The 13,987-nt window shown below is 49.8% G+C and overlaps 1 protein-coding gene across 3 annotated transcripts in view; it reads right to left on the bottom strand.

Moving 5' to 3' along the window:
* The window catches only part of FAM49A (family with sequence similarity 49 member A), a 101,357-nt gene that overhangs the window by 45,944 nt on the left and 41,426 nt on the right, over positions 1-13,987 (bottom strand). Inside the window, exon 2 of one of the 3 annotated variants that reach the window (XM_005662738.3) lies at positions 12,790-12,942. The gene's annotated coding sequence lies outside the window, so the exon portion shown is untranslated. Of the gene's footprint in view, positions 1-3,893; positions 5,612-12,789; positions 12,943-13,987 lie in introns of those variants that run through there. The other 2 variants (XM_003125345.5, XM_013996336.2) reach the window with 2 other exon arrangements.

Genomic DNA, 13,987 nt, shown 5'->3' with positions numbered 1-13,987 from the left:
GATCCTTAACCCACTGCGCGAGGCCAGGGATTGAACTTGCATCCTTATGGATACTAGTTGGGTTCTTAACCCACTGAGCCACAATGGGAACGCCACAACTTCCATTTAAGAAACAGAACTGTGTACTGAAAGCACTTCCACAGAATATCCCCAGTCTTGTTCCTTGAAGCACTTTGGATTTCTAGCACTTTTGAATGTGTCATGCTATCTTGAAACTGGCCGCAACTGGGATGTGCCACCAAGTTTACCTCTGCGAAAAAGCAATCATTCAGAAATTAGGCAAAATGTTTAAACTACTGCAGAGAAATTGTTCTCAAGGCCTCGTGTACTTCTAAAGCACCAAACATCATGAAATACACAGATACACTAACTAAAACTAATTTTCACATTTTTGATAAAGTGGGTCCCAAAATACCTATATGAAGCAATGCTTGGGCAGCCTGGTCTAATTATGTATATTCAAAGGTTGATATGCGACGTTCTCTAGTTCAGACCCTTTCCTTCGGAATTCCAGAAGCAATCGAAGGGCTGCCGCGGTCCCAGCCCCAGGAGCCCAAATCAGGTCTCACTGCAATTACGATAATAGTAAAATTGTAAAATCAACGCACTGGGCGGGGGGTAATTTGCAAACACCAAAGCTCTGTCCATTGGTGTTCAGAAAAATTCCAAGAGACGATGAAAGGATGCTGTTGATTCCCAAGGCCGTGGAAATCTTGGCCCAGAAAATGGCAGCATTTCGTCGGTATCAGTAATAAATTTCCTCAACATTTCAGTGTTACCGGGAACTCTGAAGATTCTGTTTAGTAAGCAAAACTCTCTTGGCTCTGCCGGCTGATCTAACCATGCACATTTCACTTCATATTGGCTTTGATTCGGCTGACCCCCACCTTGACCCAAATCCCACACCCCTTCTCTCCCAGGCCTCTGGACCCCAAGTTAGAGCTGACTTCTTCCTTCCTATAGCCCTAATATATATACACCTGGGCATTGCCTATATATTTCCATCAAAAGTATACTATTCATAGGTGTCTGCTGAGCTCCTGGAAGCTGGTCATCATCACTGGTCCAGCCTCCACAGCCAGCACAGTCCTTAACAGAGTAGAGGAGAGTTGGTGCAGAGTCTCATAAATGCAGGAGCATTTGCTCTTTGTGGAGCCTGGAGCTAAATAAGAGATGGTCCTTGCGGTGGTCTGGGAGCACAGCCCACTGGGGGTGAAAGGCTGTGCCTAAAGATGGCAGCAAAGAATGGAAGGTTCTAGTGAGGACTGGTATCTGGGGTGAGGGGTCGAAGAGGGGAAGACCCTCTGGCTGAGTCTGGATGGTTTCGGGCAGAAGGGGCTGGGAGTGGGTGGGAGAAAGGGTCAGTGAGCATCCAGCGTCCGCCGAGGCCCCGGGGCTGGGAGGAAGGGAAGCCGGGTCCCTTAAGCTGAGATCCCACTGTGGGTGGGGTACATAGAGTTGAGAGGCCTTTGGAGAGACAGCTGCCCTAGGCACGGCCATGGGATCTGTTGGCAGGTCCCAGTCTTGTGGTTCTGATGAAGGGGAAGGACCAGGTTTCCTACGTGGCTTTTCAACCTGCTCTAAAGGTGGTTCTCTGCCAGACAAACTCACATCCATCACCGGCCACTTAGGGGACCATTGACCGAAACAGCCCGCCTTGGCCCAGTACGACAAGAGCGGTTTGCATGTGTTGTCTTCCAGCAGGAGGCCCTGATGAGGCGCATGGTGCTGCCCTGAAGACTAACCGAGAATTTGGGAGGGGCCGATAGGAAGGAGGAGACAACCAACCTCCCAGGATCCTTGGCGCTGGAATCCATCTTGGCTGAGGAGCACATGCCACCCAGAAGGACCCTGCGCCAGACCAGGTTCCTTCCAACAGGCTGAGCAAGACAACTGGGTGGAGACAACCCGGAAGCTCACCCCATTCCCATAAAACTGGAGCCTGTGAGCTACGTGGCAGAGCAGTTCTCCTGGGTTCCCTCACCCTGCTGCTCTCCATCCGTGCGCCCCTTCCCAATAACTTGCTTTGTCAGCACGTGTGATTCCTCGGACAATTCACTCCCGAGTGTTAGACAAGAGCCCACGCTTGGGTCCTGGAAGGGGTGCCCCTTCCTGCAACAAGCTTGGGGTCGGTTGTGCTGCCTGGGCCAGTCCGGGGGGGGGCGTTCCCTGCCCTCTGCTCCTTTCCTTGCATCTTCCCACAGTCCTGCCACTCCTGCTCACCTGGCTGTATCTCCTCCCGAGCACAGGAGCCAGGACTAAATTTGAATCCAAAATAGGCTGCTCAGGGAATATGTGTTTCATTTTCATTTCATGTCCCTGAAATCAAAGAGTGAGTGGGCAAGAGATGGGGTGGATGCCAAAATCTGTATCCAAGGACCTCTCATCATTGCGCCAGCCACTGACTCAGAGAAAGAAGGAAGGAAGTGTGTGTGTGGGGGGTATTGGCAGGAAAGGAGGAAGCAGGGAGAGAGAAGGAGGGATGAAAAAATGAAGAAAGGGAAGAAGGAAGAAAGGAAGGAGAGAAGGAGGGAACAGTTTCCCACTTTCACACTTAGTTTAATGAAGATGGAAGCAGCTTCATGCACAGGCAGAAAGAGACGCTTTGGGGTCTCCTGCTGGGCTGGACAGTTAGAAAGAAGAAAACTTGAGGCATCAGAAAAGCAAAATATAGCTTCCGTGATGCACTAACTAACTTCTGAAAAGCTCCTCCTGCAGCTAGGAGGAGACAGCCAGTGACCCACTTTCACAAAGGGCGGCTTGTGGAGCCTTCCCAGCACCGGGCAGGGGGAGGCTGCGCTGGGAGAAGTCCAAGGTCAGGGACAGGACGGGCGCCACAAAGTCACAGTGTTTCCTCACCAAGGGTGTGTTGGGGGATCACACGGTGCTGATGCTCTTTTAAATCAAAAGCCCTGCACGGTGAGACGGTTTGCCTTCCGAAGTGGTTCTCACTGCCTTCCGCCTCGGGCGGGTGGGAGGCAGTGAGTCCTGTGCCAGGTAAGCGGTGCCTCTTCAGTCACCTTTCCTAACAGGTACCAGTGTGGACACAGATGGCCTTGTAGCTGAAATCCTGAAGGCTTCAAAAGTGACTCAATGCCCTGCTTCCCAAATCCTCATTCTCAGATAAGCAGGATAAGAGGAGCTGCTGACTGAACTGGAACCTTGCACTCAGGCCTATTTTAAGTGCCATTTAATTCTCATAATAGCCCTCAAACGTGTAGGCAAGTGGTTTGACTCGAAGAGTTCTAAAGTGACATACTTCTGCTGAGACAGGGACCTTTTCTTTGGGCAGAGAAGAGCTTGTAGTGAAGTACTTTCTCCACTAAGGGGCGTAATCGGCTCACGTTCTAAAATGCTAGAAGTTTGTAAAAACCGACAAAGCAGAGGGATCCACGTCAACGCCCTGAATACATTCTAAACGTTGCTCCTCTTAATAGTAAAAAGGGATCCGATTCACAGCCACGGTGCCCAGTGTTCGCTTAATGCAGAAACTCGCTTCGTTCCTGTTCAAGGTCATTTCCAAAGCATTGGTCTTGGCCAGTTTGCCAGAAATGGAGCCATGACATTTGGGAGGGAAAAATGAATGGATTTAGTTATTGGGCTTAGTAATCATCCTCCCTGCCCCTTCCCCTAATTTCTTAAGTCACCTTTTCCATCAACGGAAGCATCTGTTGGCTGAATCAACTTGACGCCAGTTGCAAAATGCAGAGAGTACAAGAAAGAAAGAAGAGGCTGACATCCTATCCAAGCTTATCAAAATGAATTTCGACAGCTCGTTTGGGTGAAACAGCCCCTTAAAATTATAATGCCAGATCTGGAAAATACTCTGGAAGTGCAAATTAAGAGAGTGGAAGATCCTCCCTTAGCAATTGGTACCCCGGCTCTGTACTTACAGACGGGCAGGCGGGCAGAAGCACAGCGATGCTTTCACAGAGGATGCTCCTGCAGAAAACTTGACTTACACAGAGAAGGCAGCAGAGCCACCATGGACTTACTTCCCTGTTTAGATTGATCCAGCAAGACCGCTATTAAACCAAACAAACACACTCACCAAGTTTATCTCCAGATTTGTGTTTAAGCCCAGCCCTGCTCTTGATGACTCAACGTTGCGCTATCCTGGTTTAAACTTTACCCTGCAGCCGGGGTTCCCAGGCTGGTGTTTGTGGCCACAGATGACTAAATTTGAAAGCCGTGCCCTGCATCTGCTCGAGGGCTTCCCAGTCCTCAGGGACGGATCAAGCACTGTTTAGGCTATTGCTAAATTCCACTTGAAGATAGCAAAGTGTTATTCAAACACCAGGTCTGGGACTGCTTCGCGGTTCTTACTAGCTGAGAGTCCAGCTCAACAAAGTAATCCCAGGTCATTTGGGCAAGCGGAGCATGGAGTGTGGGAACCACACTGAGGAGGCAGGGGAGACACCGGCTCATCTTTCCCTTACTAGCCTACGGCCTTGGCCATGAGTCTGAGAACCCCTGGACTAGACTGAGGAGGTGAAGTTCCAGTGTCAAATCTCCTTTCCATCCTGCAGTTCACAAGGAAGCGGTTGTTTCAGGTTTGATTGTTCTAAGATAAAAGAAATCAGGGGTTCCCCTTGTACTGGTTTCATATTCATTTTGTTTTTACGAGTGAGTTCCTATATTGAGTGCACCTGGCACAAAGCGCAAAAAGTAACCAGGGAGAGAGCATTTAGGGGACCAGATCATATGCTCAGTGCCTGTCATACAGTGTCTGAGTCCTAGAACCCCGGACTAGATGGCTCTGAAGTCTTTGCTCCTGTCATTCTCAATACTGCCTCCCATTCTCCCGGCCTCAGTTTACTCATCTGAAAAAAGGATCAGACAGAAGCAAGACCAGATGATCTCATAGATCTCTCTGAACAGTAAGCTCTTATGAAAGTTCCAAGGCAAAACTCTCTCTATAAATCTTTGTTAAAATAGGAAACCCAGGTGTTTAAATGCAACATGTAAGATGGAAAAACAAACAAACAAACAGAAAACAATCAACCACTGTATACAGCTGTTAATGAAATGTGACTCACTAATGTCTTGTCCATGATTGACCAGGCAGCTAGCATCTCTCGGCACCAAGACCAGCAGCTCCCTTTGGGCTCCAACCAGGATGTCAGCAGCTCAGGGCTGTCCCTGCTGGGGGGTGACCGGGGACGATGCCCCGGGGTGCGCACGGCAGGCGTCCTCTTCCTGCTCTGCCAGGGTTGGCATGGTGACGCCTGAGATGCCCTGCCTTCCCTCTGACTCTATTATCACTGTGTGAGATCTTGCCCCAGAAGAACAGAGAAATCCTGAGGGCGAGGTCTGATGTGGGGGGAGAACAAGCAAGTCTTTGTCAGGCCTTTCAAGGAGGAGGCCCGGCCAGGGCTGACAGGCTGCACATAGAGAGGCCTGTGCTCGCTCCTGCACGGTGGGGGCCCTTTGCTGGCACATCCCCAGCCCTCTTCCTCGGCCGACACCGGAGCTGGGCAAAGTGCACCGATCTCCACCTGGTGCTCTGTGGGCACTTCACATCGGGAAGGCTGCGGGCAGAGCTTACCAGGCACAGCAACACCAACAAGCCGCTCTCGAGCAATTCCACCCGAGCTCCCCCTCAGAATGCAGCTCTCCCCCATCAGCCTGAGTCAATGCCCCCATCTTCTCTCAACCCCCTGTCTGCCCCCATCTCCTGCCCCTCATCTCCCCGCCTCCCCAGGACCCCCAGCTCCTCGGAGAAGCCGCCCGGTTCAGAGGATTCTCCAGCGTCGATCTCCTAACAGGCTTCACTCGTTCTCGGGCACAGAAGGTGTCCCGCACAACCCATGTCTGACAGTTTATCGTATTTACGAGCTTTGAAAATGCCATCATCTAGACCTAGTTCCTCAGCCAGGAGAGGCTTCATAAACAGCCATTAAAGGACTGAACCCACAGCACATCCCAGAAACCTCCTCTGAATAGACTATTCGAGTGAGGCTTTAGATGGAAATGAAGACAGCAAACACTCCCCGAGCCGAGCCCTTACTACGTGCCGGGCACCACTCTGCTCCCCTCCGTGCATGAACTCACGTCCTGAGCAGAGCAGCCTCTCCAAGCAGGTGCTGTGGACTCTCATTCTGCAGATGAGGACAAGCTGGATGAGCGGCCGGGTGAGTCTGAGCTCACCGGATGTAAGTGGCAGACGAGGGTCCCAGCCCAGGCTGGGTTACTAACAGCAGCATCTCCGATGGTCCCAGTGAGAACAAATCTCACCCAAAGTCCACTCGGATGCATCATGTTGTGTGACCTCCCTTAAAACTCGGGACACGCGCCTTTGCAAATGTCGTCACATTTCCAGCTCCTCGTAGCCACATGATAACTGGAGAGAGTTGATAGATTGCCATTCCCCTTTCTTCCAGGCTGGCAGCAGAGTCAGAAGAGAGAGCTGGCCTGTGGGGAAGGAAGGGGGGCCCTGCAGCCAAGTGGGGGTCCTTAGAGGAAATGGCTCCAAGCCCAAGTCCCCATGAACAGCCCTGCAGGTCTCCTCTCTCTGCCAGTTTGCCGCCTGCTCCTGACCCCTGGGCTCCTTCCAGGCTTCCAGGTGGCTGCAGTCTCCCTCCTGGGACTTCTGGGCCAGCAGCTTCCAAATCCCCAGGAGAGACTGGAGGCTTGCTATCAGGGCCAAGCACAACACCCCAAGCCGATACTTTTCTTTTCCAACCCAGAGAAGCAGCAGAGACAAAGCTGCAAGGAAGCCAGGGGGGCTGGAACAAAGGAGGGAACAAAGACAGCTGCGACACCAGGGCCACCGAAGGTGGGACCATGGGTGCAGCAGAGCCCACTTTACTCTGTGTACTGGATCGGCGGCTCAGTGCCCAGGGCTGGTGGAGGCCTGGCCTCCAGGAAGAGGGGAGGGGTCTCATTTCTCAACCTCTAGAACTTCCTGGTGGTGATACGGCAAATTCCAGTCCTACACTGGGGTCCTATGGGACTATGTCGGGAAGCAGAGGGATTCAAGGCCCTCCTTGGGGACACGTTCAGAAATGGAAAGCCCTGGAGAATCAAGCTCAGCTCCCTCCTAGTGACGATGGAGAAGGGAAGGGCCGTCCAAGTCCAAGGAGAGTCGGTACCAGTCCTGGGCTAGAACCCAATTTAACCCTGATGCCAGTCATACCTCCCTCCCTTCCTTTTCTCTCCTCTCCCCTCTCCTCCCCTTCTCTTCCCTTCTCTTCCTTCTTGAGCTTCGCCTTATACAGTCAAAGGCATCCAAAGGAAATGTTACACCCCCTGGGAACAGCCAGGGTTCTGGAGAGAAAGGAGTGAAAAAGTGCGTGTGGAGGTTGTGGCTTAGAGGGAGCTTAGAGGGTATCTTGTCTTCTGCTCGCCTCCGTCAGGAAGAACAGAGAGGCCCCTACGCACAAGAGCAAAGGAAATCCTGGCTCCAGGGAGGACGCCCAGTTCTTTGAGGGGGGCAGGGAAGAGGAGGGTGTGTCATGGGGCTGCCTGTCCCCCACCTTAAGCTGCTTGCTGTGGAGACACTGAAGCCAACTGGAAAGGAGACACAGTTAGGTTTAGAGATGGTTCTGTAAGGAGGGGAGGGTGCTCAGTGCCTGGAAATAGAACCGGCTGCCCTCTGAGGTAGTGAGTTCCCCGTACCTCCGAGCATGTGAGCAGACACCTGCTGGGCTAGGTGGAGAGCGTTTGCTGGCACCAGAGGGATCTAGAGGATTTCAGGACACCTGCATCCCTGACTCCACAGAGGGATGCCACTGCTCCGCCCAGTTCTGCATTTTGAAGCTCTAGATGGGGACCCTTCCAAGGGCAATTCTTGGCTGGAGAAATCTCCTTGGTTTACCTGGAGATTCATCTATGTATAGACAGGATAACAACGGAGCATGTACAGTGGAAGAGGGACAATGAGAAGAAGGTCTGAATCCTGACCACCTAATAGCTGCGGACCTGGGCAAGATGCTTCCTCATTCTGAGCAGCAGTCTCCTCTTCTGAGCTGGCACCACAACTCCCTCCCGCTGTGCTCATGAACATCCAAGGTCACAACATGCAAAGACCTTGGTACATCCAGGGACATGTGCAGGTCAGCAAGATCAAGTCTAACCCATGCATCCATCTCTAGCAGCAAGGGTGACTGGAGGCCATGGGCACCAGGCTCTGGGCTAGGTTGGAATATATTCTATATAATGTCAAGGTGTGTATGCATATATATGCACTCATATATCACACGCGTATACAGATGAGAATGTACGCATACATGTGGCAAAGATATAGGTATCCCTATATTATTTTTTTCCAAGAGAAAAGCAGGAGGACAGATACAGGTTTAAAAATCTCTTGCAATTTTCTCTGCCAAGAAGCAGACCCAGTTCTCGGTAAAATTGACTCTTGTCACCAGACAGCTATGCTGTTAAATCAGTATTTCTGCATGATGGAAACAGATTCCTCCTCCTCCTCTTTCTACTGCTTTTCTTGGTCTCCCTTATCCTGTTCTGCCAACACCTCCATAGGGTCAAAGAAGAGATGAACTCAAATTAGTCAGTGTGGCTATTTTTAGTCGATGTTGGGAATGAGGTGGGAGGGTGAGGAGGTGGCTACTAATGGATTTTTGAAAAGCAGAGTTGAGCCATTATCTGTGCATGATGATCCCTCTGGCTCTTTCCTCCTCACCACCATGGCAGAGAATTGAGTGTTGGCCCCTATTTATGGAGTACTGTTCTGTACTCTCTCCCAGGTTCAGACTCCTACTCATCCTTCAATGCCCAGCTCATAAGGCCCCTCTTGGAAGTCTTCCTTGACTTGCCTGGGCAGAGGGCGGGCTCTCTCTCTGCACCCACATCACTTTGTTCATGGCAGGGCTCTTACCCACTGTCTGGTCCCATGACAGTTGGTTCCTGTCTCTGTCACAAGCTTACCAACTCCTTGAGAGGCTCACCATGCTTGATTTGGCTTCATGCTTTCAGGCCTGGCACAGAGTCTGGCACATGGTAGCAGCTCAGTTATCATCTGTTTGGTGAATGTGTATATTTCTTAAGAGAATGCTCTTATTTTAGTGTTCAACAGAGAGCTGGTTCGGAAATGGATATTACTATGTTTTCTGACTATGGGAAAAAAAAAAAACAGATCAAGATTTAAATACCACCATTTCTATTAAAACAGCATGGGCTGTTACCAGCCACTCTCTGCCACCACTAACAAGGCTTCTGTTCTAATCATTTACCAGCAATTTGTGCACCAAGATGGCGCATGAAGTACCATCAGCATATCCCGCTCCCCAGGCGCTGTGGCAGAACAGCCGTATATCTACCCCACAATCATTCCATTCCGTTGATCTGTATGGACCTATTTTACAGCAGAGGCAAATATGATCTTACAGTATTACAAGGAGTGGATGTAAAATCAGCCTTTTAGAGACTAAGAGGTCAAATAAAATTAGACCCTTTGCTTTGTAAAACTACAGTCTTACCCGGCCATCCATCTTTGCTTGAAGCTTTGAACTGTCTATAGGATGGACTCAACCCCCTCAGCCTGACATCCAAGGTTCCCAGTTAATCCTTCTAGCTTCTCTCTCTGAATGAGTCCCTCGCTCTCTCAGGCTTATCTCACCCCACCCACAGCCACAGTTCTTCCAAGAGCAGCCTTTGCTTAGGCTTCTCCTCTGCCTAGAAACACCAGACACCTTCCTGAAATTTCCCACCTTATTTTCCCACCCCATTGCCCTGGAGACAGTGTGTCCCTAGGAAGCTTCCTCAGCTCTGCCTCTCACTCCACTTGCATGCTTCCAGGGATGGTGAGCTCACTACCTCAAGCACCCCCCCACCTCTTGGCTCCCTAACACCCACTCTGTTCAAACTTTGGGTAAGTGATGTGTTGTCTAGTCCCCGATAGGTGTCCCAGTAAAACCATAAACAACTCGAGGGCAGGGACTGAATCTCGGCATCACCAGCACTGTTGCCGACATAGAATAGGCGTTCCCATGTCCGCTGAATGGATTGGTCCTCCCTCTACTCTGAAGGCAAGACTTGGCAATGATCTAGGTGAACGAATTCCAAGAGAATTGGTCCCAGTGACCTGTGGGAGGTTCCAGCGGAAAATTCCCACTCTAGCAAATTGGTTCCACAATGACCAAATTAGGACAACTGCTCACTTGGACCTAATTTATTGATGCATCCTCCCCAAGCAGCCCTGAACCAGCACTGGGCCACGGACTCTTTGGATGGGTCAAGACTCATTTATGCCCAGAGTCGTGGTCAGAACCTAGTGCCCAGTACAGGTTCTGGAATGAATGGCTAATACTCTACTGGGCAAGGGCATCCATCAATCTTTATTTCTATTTAGTGATGTTTTGGGAATGAGGCTTTTCAGATGCTCTGGGGAAGAGGGAGGAAGGGGAGAGGAATCTCTGGAAAAGCTAACCAGAACATAAAAGCTCACGTCTTCACAGGGGCTTATGAGGCTGCACTGCCCAGCCCCATCCATCCTCCCCTCCTTCCTCCAGCCCTTGTTCCTTCCACTCCAATCCTACCGGCCACCTGCAGTTTCTTGAAGCCCAAGCACATCGCCACCTCAGAGCCTTTGCTCCAGTTTGCCTTCCAGCCTCCCTCCCTCACACTGTCTGGGTTCTGCTCCTGTGACCCCTGCCCTGGTATCCTACACAAAATAGCAATGCCTGTTCGCCCAGCTTCCTGTCACTCTGGCTCGGCTTTACTTATTTATTTTTTGCTTTTTTTTTCCTATAACACTTAATACTGTCTGATACAATGTGTGTTTGTTTACTTGTTGACAATCCCAAGTCCACTAGAATACAAGCTCGATGAGAAGAGGGCTTTTGTTTTATTTTGTTTTGCACTGGATCCCTAAACACTAAGAATGCCCCCGCCATGCAGCACATGCTCCATACATATTTGTGGCTGGATAAATGAATGCCGCACAAGAGCCAACAGTCAAGGAAGGAAGCCGACACCACGGCCTGGACAAACACGTGCTGGAAAACTCAGGCAACACCTGCCTGCAAAACAACTGACCCCGGTTGTCGGGGCATTCCTCTATGTCGTGGTGGTACACTGGTCTGAAGTGGAAAAGCTGCTGGGGATGAGTTCATCTCCAGCTAACATCTCATGGCACAAAGGATGGACTCGGAGGGTGTTGAGACCTGAACGTGGGTGTAAGAGCAAAGCTTTCAATGGCCAAGTTGCAGAGGGCAGTCTGGCCAAAGCGAGGTGAGGGAGGGCTGCTATGGAAGAGGAACTCTGAAATCAGAAGCTGTTAACAGCTCCTCCCTCCTTTAACCCCTTGGGACCAACCATCTGTGTAGATAAGGCCTGTCCCTTCAGGCACAAGTTCAAATAGAACGTGAGTGGGGACTCAAAGCTGTATTTAAATACCTTTGAAGAAGGCTGGCCAGGGAAAGAAGCTGACAGTCTTTGAGATTTACGACAAGCAAGAACTGATGCTAATGCATTAGCGTCTCCTTTGATTCTCACCCCAAGCCTGTAACACAGGGAGGACTGGCCCCATCTTAAGGATGGGGAAACCGAAGCTCAGGAATTTAAAAAGGATACAGGCAAAATTACTCAAGCAATCAACAGCAGATCTGAGATGTGAAGTCAGGTCTGTCTAATTTCAAAAGTTCTTCCCCTTCTTCTGAATTATGTTAGAGCCCAGGGACCACTCCCGGGGAAGAAACCATAAGAAGAAGAAGGGAAGGGAGTACAAGGTAAACCAGAATGAGAATCTGGTGTAAGGAAGGAGTCTGAGATAAAATAATCCTGGAAACGCAGAATTGGAAAATACTTTAGAAGTCACCTGGTCTTACCTTCTATACTGAGCTCAGCTTTACAAAATGCTTCTGGTTTTAGTTTTCAGAGAAGCTCAAGATAGACAGTTAAATGGAAAAGCAGGCTTTAGGAGAGGACAGGGAAGGTTATAGCAGCAACCACTGAAAGAGTAGAAGGTGTGTGGCCATCTCGGTGTATGTACTGCCATCTCTTTCATGACTCCCGACTGGGATGGGTGGATGCCCCAGGCCAGCCTAAGAGAGAGGCGCTAATACAACAGAGTTTAAGGAGCGGAACCCCAGATCTTGAATCAGCTGGGAGGGAAGTCAGCTGGTGCCAGGTCCAAGTTCAATGAAGAAGCACAAGAAGGTACGGCTCTCTCCTTCCGGATAAGAAGAAACGTGTCCACAACTCTCTGGGAGGAGGTGACAGAGGATGGAGGTCACTGGAGAAAACCAACGTGTTGGCTGGGAGGGAAGAGGGCAAGGGCAGTGATGACCTACGGTGGTGACAACGTCACGAACCACACTGACCTCTAAAAATGTTATAGCAAGTGTGATGCCAGCCAGCCCTCTGGCACAAGACCTAAATTCCAGCTACTTCTCTCCCTGCTGGTCACCATCTGGATGGCCAGGATGGGCAGAAAGACACCCTCAAATGGATTCTGCAGGGAAAAAGCAACCGACAACCACAGCTTTCATCTGCTCTTCTTCTGCACAGAGTTCCAAGCTGCCCCATTTCCTGCCTAAACGTTCAAAAGACTCAAGATAGCACAGCTCCCACTCAGAAGGCAGTTATAGAACCCAGGGACGTTTAACCACTTGAAAATTACAGCCACTCTGCAATGCACATCCATTAGTATGTCCTTTTTTGTGTGATATTAGGAAGCATGGCTTCCAGTCAAAGATGATAAATCTGGTGGAAGGAGCATCCTTAAACTTCCAGGTACGCCCTGGGCACACGCATCATAGGTTTCTTGCATTGCAAATGCTGGCCATCCTGCCCTGGCTGCTCTACGCAAAGATAGTTGTCTCTTACCTGGAGATCTCCCTTGTGATTCAGATTCACCAATCCAGGCTGATGGAACGAAGCAGATGAGCAGCCGCTTGGTCAAGACACGTCTGGCTTCCCCAACAGGGCTGTGGCCCCCGAGAACCTGTGGTTTCTCCGTCCTTGGTGAGTGACAATCTGCTAAAAGGGAACGCGAGACATGTTACTATGAGAGGCCGTTTCCTCTTCTCCTCTAGTTCTCAGACTTTTTTTTTTTTAAGATTCTTATTTTTTCTATTATTGTTGATTTACAACATTCTGTCAGTTTCTGCTGTACAGCAAAGTGACCCAGTCACTCACATCTCTCTCTGTCTCTCTCTCTCTCTCTCTCTCTCACACACACACACACACACACACACACACATTCTTTTTCTCACATTATCTTCCATCATACATTCTTTTGAGAAGAACAGAGAGTTCCAGAATCACTGATTACTAGGGCTGAAAGAAATCGATGCAACGCCCCTGTCCAATGCTTTTGTTTTGCAGTTGGAGAAACTGGGGTTCAGAGAAGAAAACAGCCTCTTTCAAGGATTCAGCCACTCGGCCAGAGACTCCAGATGCAAAAGTGTCTCTGACTTTCTGGCTTCTGGACTTTAAAAAAAAAAAAAAAAAAAAAAAGTTGCCACATGGTCAGGCTGACTTCTCAAACCAGTGGTCACTGACCCTGAATGGAAGTCTTTTTTTTTTTTTTTTTTTTGAAATGGATTTTCAAAATGGGAGGTGGCACTTTTTCCAGACTGCTGTTTTTGTAGTTTGACCCCCGGGAGCTAAATGAGTAAACCAGTCCTCCTCAGGCATGTGGCTGGGATGGTTCTCCCTGTTTTCCATTAGAAAAATATTGTTATGGAAAAATGGGGCTCGTGAACACAGCGGAGGGGGGACTTTGCTTTTCAGTGATAGACATGTGTGCAACCAGCCCGCAGGTCCCTGATCTCTCTCCGTCTCTGTCTCTCCCTCATTTCGGGAAAACACAGTAACAGACATGCATTCTCCTCCCGAGGGTATCAGTTCTTGTGTGATTTTTTTTTCCGACCACCGTCCATTTGAACAGCCACTCCTCTGGGCAGAAAACCAAAACCAAAGAGGGGAGTTCACATTTATGACGCAAATAATACCAACCAGGCACATCATATAAATCTTATAGAGATATTTTCCTAATTTGTCCTCAAAAATTCCCCCGGAG

Source organism: Sus scrofa, chromosome 3 (assembly GCF_000003025.6).
Source record: "Sus scrofa isolate TJ Tabasco breed Duroc chromosome 3, Sscrofa11.1, whole genome shotgun sequence".
Lineage (NCBI taxonomy): Eukaryota > Metazoa > Chordata > Mammalia > Artiodactyla > Suidae > Sus > Sus scrofa.
This window is presented reverse-complemented; position numbering and strand designations above follow the sequence as displayed.